Genomic DNA, 8,729 nt, shown 5'->3' on the forward strand with positions numbered 1-8,729 from the left:
AATCACTTTAAATTAATTTAAAAATCAACCTTCTAGGGCTTCCCTGGTGGCGCAGTGGTTGAGAATCCGCCTGCCGATGCAGGAGACACGGGTTCGTGCCCTGGTCCGGGAAGATCCCACATGCCGCGGAGCGGGTGGGCCCGTGAGCCATGGCCGCTAGGCCTGCGCGTCCGGAGCCTGTGCTTCTCAACGGGAGAGGCCACAACAGTGAGAGGCCCGCATATCACCAAAAAAAAAAAAAAAAAAAAATCAACCTTCTAATTAAAGAGGGAATCAGAACTGAAATTAAACATGATTTAAATTGAATGACAGAAGAATATGTGACCAAAATGGAACTTTTAATTGTTATTCTATCATTTCTAATTATTCCTCACATAATGCAAGATAATTATGTATATCTTTGATTACATCTATTTCATTTCTATATTATTTTCTTCTATTTATTTCTATTTTTGTTCTCTATTTCTTCTCCTACTCTTTTTTCATTTTGTCATGTCTTTATGTATCAACATTCCATTCTACATTTCTGTTTCTATTTTACTACCTATTTCTCTTCTCTATTCCTATTTCTATTCTGTATTTCTATTTGCATTCTATATCATTTCTATTTTATTATGTATTAGCTGTCCATACCATACACTGATGCTTAAATATAAATAAGGAGATTTTGGTTTATTTACAATAACTCATGTCTCCTCCTGTTCTACTGCCAGTATTTGGGATTCCTGTTGTTGTGATTCAGTTCCCTTTTGATTTCCCTAAATGCCCCCCATCCCTTATCCTACTGAGGTTCTCATTGCCTCTAGTACCTCAGTCCTTCCCCATGCTTGTCACATTTCCACTCTTGCCTCAGCCAAGATTCCTGCCAGTTTATCCTGCTCTTGTCACCAGCTTCTCCCATCCCCTATAGCCAGGGCTCTGAGTACATCCAGATACTGGAAGCTCAGCCCACTGCTTCTGCCCAAAGCCCCACCAGGGTTGTCCCTTACCCTGGACTGTCATCACCACTGCCTTGTGGAGCTACCAGTGCTCACCTCCTACTGCTGTTTGCTCTCTGAGTCCTCATCTCCCATAGGGTTCTTAAATGATTATGATGATTTTATTTGCCTCAACACTACCCTTCACAGTTATGTGTTCCTACATCAGGGGTGGTTACCATTCTAGCTCTGTGACTAAGACCACCCCCTTCTTTTCATCTTCAGACCCCATTAATGTGCCTAGCTAATTTTGTCACAATTAGGAGGAAATTATCTCTACTGCAAGACTAAGGAAAAAGTCCTATAGCAGGTAGCATCTGATTCTTTTTAAAAAGTAAAATTGTTGATGTCATAACTGGGCATGAATTTATGGAAATTCATCAAGCTGTATACTTGTGATCTATGTACTTTTCTGTATATATATTATACTTTAGTGAAATAATTGTTTTAATAAAATCTTTAAGTGTATTATAATTTTTAAAGTGTAAAAATAAGAAATAAAATAGAGGGAATTCCCTGGCTGTCCAGTGGTTAGGACTCTGGGCTTCCACTGCATGGGTCCCAGGTTCGATCTCTGTTCAGGGAACTAAGATCCCGAAAGCTGTGTTGCATGGCCAAAAAAAAAAGTAAGAAAAAATAGAAGTATAGAATTAAAAGATTTAAAAGAACTAAATTAAAAAGTTAACATATCCATAGATAGAAAATGTTAACGGGATTTCTGCTTGGAGTGGAGAGTACTAGGGCTCTATGTTTCTTTCCTTCTTTCTCAATTTTCTAGATTTTCTGTAATGAGAAGGCATTGCTTTATGTTTATGAGTATGTGTATGTGTGTATGTGTGTGTGTGTGTGTGTGTGTGTGTGACCTAAATGAGTTCTATTAACTTCTATCTCATGTCTGAATAGCATTTTAGAGCAGAATACTTACATGTAATTATATGGAAATAGAGATAAGAAGGATCCTGGACACAAAATCCATTGATATATCTTTACTTATGCCCCATATCTTCTTTTTATCCCCACTATGATTTTTCCTTCTTTACCTGTATCTTCATCACTGTCTTCATCTTCCTTTATTTCACTGTTTTATTGAAATCAACTCCTTAATGCTATCTCCTGTACTGTTTCAAAAATTCCTGACTTTAATGGACAGAAGACCTAAATAGACATTTATCTGAAGAAGACATACAGATGGCCAACAGGCACATGAAAAGATGCTCAAACATCACTAATTATCAGAGAAATGCAAATCTAAAGTACAATGAGGTATCACCTCACACTGGTCAGAATGGCCACCATCAAAAATTCTACAAATAATAAACGCTGGAGAGGGTGTGGAGGAAAGGGAGCTCTCCTACACTATTTAGTGGGAATGTAAATTAGTGCAGTCAATATGGAGAACAGTATGGAGGTTCCTTAAATAATTAAAAATAGAGCTACCACATGATCCAGCAGTCCCACTCTGGGGCATATTTCCAGAAAAGATGAAAACTTTTAATTCAAAAAGATACATGCACCCCAATATTCATACCAACACTATTTACAACAGCCAAGACATGGAAGCAACTTAAGTGTCCATTAACAGAGGAATGGATAAAGAAGATGTGGTATATATACAATGGGATATTACTCAGCCATTTAAAAAGAGTGAAATCATGACATTCACAGCAACATGAATGGACCCAGAGATTATCACACTAAGTGAAGTAAGTCAGAAAGAGAAAGACAAACATCGCATGACATTACTCATTTGTGGAATCTTAATTTAAAAAATGACACAAATGACCTTATTACAAAACAGAAATAGACTCGCAGACATAGAAAACAAACGTATGGTTACCAAAGAGGAAAGGGAGGGAACTTCTAAACAAATTAGAAGTTTAGGATTAACAGATACACAAATACACACTACTATATATAAAATATACAACAAGGACCTACTCTATAGCACAGGGAACTATATTCAGTATCTCATTATGGAAAAGAATCTGAAAAAGAATATATATATTATGTATGTATATTACATACATGTATAACAATCACTTTGCTCTACATCTGAAACTAACACAACATTGTAAATCAACTACACTTCAATAAAAAATTCTTGATTTTAGTCACTCAGTAAATTTTCAAAATAAAAGGAATCTGGAAAAATTTTTTTAAAGCTTTCTTAATAGCGAAATTAAGCAATTAAATAAAAGATGCCTTCAGGTTCATCATGATAATGAATTGGAACCGTTTGAACAGGGAGAAGTCTCAAAACATCCTTCATTTTGATTCAGCCTTAATATTTGCCTTTTATCAGATATCAACTTTGAGATAAACCTTTTAGAAGTTGGTCCATTGCTTATAACAAATCCAGAACAGTTTTAAACAATTTCCCCTTTATCTGATGGAGTGAAGATTGTCAGAGATGAGCCCCAGCTGGGGCCCAAATTAGAGTAATTAAGAAGCAAAAAGCCAAAGTCCTTTTCTATAATTGGTTTATTTTATTAGAAGATTAAACAGTATTGCTAGTGCAGAATTTGTCATACTTACAGAAACAGAAAGAGAGGGTATTGTTTAAGTGCTATGTGTAACAGATATGAAAGTGATAGCCTCAGAAAACAAGACTGGGTCATCAAACATTAAGACGTATGCTTAAAAAGACATGTAATTTTGCTTTTATGATAAGAATATAGCCATTACCAAATAAGGAAGTGGTTCATTAAAACTATCATCAAACATTCCTCTGTGGTCAGGAGAGAGACCTGCTGTACCTACTTATCTGATGTTTTTGAAAAACTCTTAGAAACCCTAACTATACTTAGGGAAAAAAGAAAAACTTATATACAACAACACTAGCTAAAATGTTTTGAGGCCTTAATATAGTTACTTCTCTTTTCTGGAGACACTATTCATGCTTATAGAAGTCAATCAAAAATTAAAATAAAAAAAAAATTCTACAACACTTAATACTGTTTATATCAGTATCTCCTGACTCAACATGCAGGCAATATTATGTAAAGAAACACTTAGGTACTAAAATTTAGCAGTTGCATCTTTGGATTCATTTCAGATGCTTTTCCCAAATGCAATGAATTGTCAATATATTGTGAGCTCCTCAATAGTAGAAGCCTTCTCTATCCTTTAGGCATTTCTCATAACGTCTACAGTCCCTTATAAAAAGTAGAAACCTTGTAAAAAAAATCTGCTAATAACTTCTAAATAAACTCTCTTTTCTGCACCAATGGTGAATGTAATTTATGACATTACTTCTAGCAGATTCTTCTTTGTTAATACCGTGTTGTATGGATTTTGTAAAATGAATTTGTCATGGCAATGTAGATATTGACAATCATTAGAAAGAGAAATTGATTCCAAAGTAGACAGTAGCTGGGAAAACAGCTCACATTATGGTTGAACCACTCTCTAAAAATTACAAAGCTCCTTGATATCTATTAACTCGTTCAATATAACAACCCTGAGAGATATGTTTTATTACTCTTTTTGTTAAGTTGCCTACTTTAAATCACACATTATTGACAGCCAAGTAATACTTATAATGGAAATAAATATATTAGAGAAATCATCCATTCCCCACGTTTCCACCCCTGCTACTACTCCCCAGAGGCAATGTCATCCTTTCTAATTCTGACCATTCTAAAGATTCCCCACACAACTGTCTAAAAAATATGTTTATGTCACTACTTCTCTATGTCATCAGTTAAATATCACTGACATAAATAATGAGAACTTGGATCATTTACAATGTCTCCTCTCCCTCTCTCTCTTCTTAATGATTGATATGTATATGGTTAATACTATTGTTGTCTTACTTAGTTTCAGTTTCAGAGGAGACTCTACAGTAGCAAGAGAGAAGAAGGATTTGGTGTAGGTAGACAAAGGAAGAATTGACTATTTGAAGTCAGGAAGATGAAGGAATTCTTGTCTTACAGTTATTATCTTTAAATTAGGAGATAAAATCAAGAGGTATGAGTGTGGTCAGAAGTTTGAAGAGAGTTCACCACATATTTATTAAGCTCCTACCCAGGGTATTGTGATAGATATTTCTAGGCTTGACAGGGGATTTGGGAAAGATTTCATGGAGGAAATTCCAAGCTGGTGCTTGAAAGAAAGGGCTGACTTAGGCAAGTGGAGGGAGGGAAAGGGAAAGAGAGCATTCCAAGCAAAAGAGAGTTTAAACAAGGACTTGAAGTATGGACAAGGTACGGGTGAAAAGGCTTCAGATGGAAGATGATTGATGCAACTGGAGAGGTGGTCAAGGGTCAGGCTAGGAGAGCTCTTTTATGGTGTGCTATACATCAGTAATTTTACATGTTTATGAAGTGATGCCACTGAAGAATGATAAGCAGGAGAGAGACATGCCTACTTTTATTTAACCTTTTACATAGTTCACTCTGGCAAGAATGACTGTTTTCAAAAGGGGAAATGGAGTCAGAGAGATCATTTTGATGGCTTCTGTTAAAACATTGGTGAGAAATGGTGTGGGACTGATAGAAGGAATGAACAGAGCGACAAGTTCAAGTAGGATTTGAAGATAAGATGATCATGACTTGGGGATTGTTTGATTTTATGGGATGAACTGGAATTGATTTGATGGGAAAGAGAAAGATTTATGAGTAACTTCTTGCTTTCTGGTTCAATGTAACCAGACAAATAGCAATACCATAAACTGACAGAGGGATTACAGAAGGAAAGGCAGGTTTAGTAGAGGTTGTGGGTCGGGAAGAAGTTGAAGGATAAAAAAAAAAAAGAAGTTGAAGGATCTGTTGAACGTTCAGAATGGAATATCAAGCAATTATTAGCATATATAAATCTAAATCTCAAAGAGGGGTTCGTTATAATTTTGAGGTGGTGGTGAGCCATGAGAATGAGTTCCATTAGGAAAAGAGGGCTAAGACCAGAATTTTGAGAGGCAGAAATGTTAAGGTCTGGGCAACAGATGATAAGCCCATTTAAAAAATAACATAAAAAATAACTGAGAGAAGAACCAGTTGGTACAAATGTCAGAGAACTGGAAGAGTTACAAAGATGAAATGTTCATGGTCAGTAATGTAAAATGTCACAGAGGGATGAAGGGGACCATACAGAAGTGACAACATTTATCATGGAAGGTCAGTAACATTGGACAGACAAAGCCAAGTCAGACCTTCCTTAGTGTGGGGAGGAGGGATGAGAAGTGCCCACAAGGTGGTGAAGAAGTAATTGAAGCACTTTGGCAAGTAGCTTGGCTAGAAAGGAAAATAGAATGATGGTCAGTGTGGCCAGATCAATGGGGTGGGGACTTTATCTGCCCAGGAAAGAGTAAATATAGATATGTGCTTTGGCTAAGAGTCAGGTAGATGCCTAATATTTCTCTATTTTGACAGGAACATGATGCAAGATCACCTCCTGGGAGAAGGGTTGGGTTGGGTAGAGGTTTTGAAGAGAGTAGCAAAATTGTGGAATTTACTCATAGGATTTTGAGAGAGAATCTAACACAATCCAGAGTAGTCTTGAGGGCTCTGCTGAAGTTGGAGTAAAAATTAGAAATTCATCCTTTGTTTCTCTTTTCTATTTCTCTTTCCAATATCAGCCTTTTCAATTATAACTTCTCACTTACCCCCTTCCTGACTAAATGAATGAAAACAGCAATGGTACTGTCATTACCAAAATGACCAAGAAGACATTGCACACCTTCTAGATCACTAGACACACAGGTGGGAGCAACCCAGGATGTGGATGATCCAAATACACTGTGTAAATATGTTCAAATTACTTGACAACACTGTACATCTGTTTTCCCAACTGAAAAACAGAAACCATATTACCCACCTTATAAGACTATATGGATTAATGGAGATGATATATGGATAAACCTAGAACACTGCTTGGTCCAAAGGAGACTATCCATGAATTTAACTTCTTTCCATAAAGATGGAAGAATAATAATCAATGTGTTAAAATGGATGGAAAAGGGAATCATAGTAGATGATAAAATAACAGGAAATAGGGCAAAGGATTGGGAAAGGAGCTTGCTAAGTAGATTCTCATCACAAAGAAAAACACATGAGAAACCAAGACAGAGATGGAGATGGATGCTTCTAAAAAAAGATTCTCCTAGTATAAAAGTGTGGAGGAGGGCAAGGGAAACACTCAAGCACCATTAATCACAATCCTTGATGTCACTCCCTCTGGGTTTCAGGAGGAAAGAAACAGGCAGAAAAAGTATATGTAGTCCTGAATATCATTCAAAAAAGCAGCTGCTACTCAAATCTGGAAAGCCAAGGCTCTTTAAAAAAAAATGCTGCAGCCAAACAAGGTCCCAGAAATAGCATACTTGTAGAAAACCACTCATTGCTTCTGGGAAAATAGATTTAGGGTTGAATTAAGGATAACATTGCACAATGCAGACTAGAAGAGAAAGGAAAGAGAATTTGACTGGGTTTGTCTGAAGGTTCCTGTCATTGATTCATTCAGCAAATAATTACTGAATACCTATTGCATGCCAGACTCTGTATCCACCATAGGAAAATTATTTCTCCTTTAAGCATATTAAGATTCATCAGAATACTTGTTGGCTTTATGGATCTGGAAAACCACACACTTTTTAGAGCAAGGGAACTCAGTCTAATGTGAAAGAATATTAAACTGGAAATCCTGGAGATATATGAAAATTATTTCATCTCTGTCACCAATTAGCTGTACCACCTTAATTAAGCCTCTATGACTCTACACCTTTCAACCACAGTCTTCTCCCTGTGTCATAAATCCAGATGAGTGTCCATAAACAGGGGTCTCCAACCCCTGGGCCATGGACTGGTAATGGTCCTTGGTCTCTTAGGAACTGGGCCACACAACAGGAGGTGAGCAGCGGGCAAGCGAGTGAAGCTTCATCTGTATTTACAGCCGCTCCCCATCACTTGAATTACCACCTGAGCTCCACCTCCTGTCAGATCAGCAGGAGCATTATATCCTCATAGGAGCGTGAAACCTACTGCGAACTGTGCATGCGAGGGATCTAGGTTGCATGCTCCTTATGAGAATCTAAAGCCTAATGATCTGAGGTGGAGCTGAGGGGTGATGCTAGCACTGGGGAGTGGCTGCAAATACAGATTGTCATTAGCAGAGAGGTTTGACTGCACAGAGACCATAATAAATCAACTGCTTGCAGACTCATATCAAAACCCTATCAAGTGAGTGACAAGTGACAGTTAAACCACATCTGGTGGCAGCTTTATAGTGGAAAGTGAGTTGATGTACTTCAATTGTACAGCTGCATCTGGTGGCAGGCTTTAAGTCAGAATCTGACACTTATTTTAGTCCACGTGTGGCCCACCCATTATTTTATTTACCACTTCCATCCGTGTCCCTTTCCCTTAGTGCACACTTGTCTTAGTCACAGTTTTGGTAAGTCCACAAGCTAACCCTAGCCAAAACGAGTAAAAAACAAACATCACTGGAGAGCTTTGAAAAGGGGGAAAGACCCAATGATGAGGCAGCAGAAGACTCTAAGACTGCCAACAAAAAGAAAACTGCATTTAAAAGAAAATACCAAGAGTCCTATTTAAATTACGGGTTCATTGCTACAGGTGATTCACATTCACCAAGCCCGCTTTGTATAATATGTGGCAACCGGCTATCCAACGAAGCCATGAAACCTTCAAAACTGCTTCGCCACGTGGAGACCAAGCACCCTGCATTAAAAGACAAGGCTTAGGAGTTTTTCAACAGAAAAAAAAAAAAAAAAAAGTGAACACGAAGAACAGAAGC

The sequence above is a fragment of the Kogia breviceps genome, chromosome 14 (assembly GCF_026419965.1).
Source record: "Kogia breviceps isolate mKogBre1 chromosome 14, mKogBre1 haplotype 1, whole genome shotgun sequence".
NCBI classification, from domain to species: Eukaryota; Metazoa; Chordata; class Mammalia; order Artiodactyla; family Physeteridae; genus Kogia; species Kogia breviceps.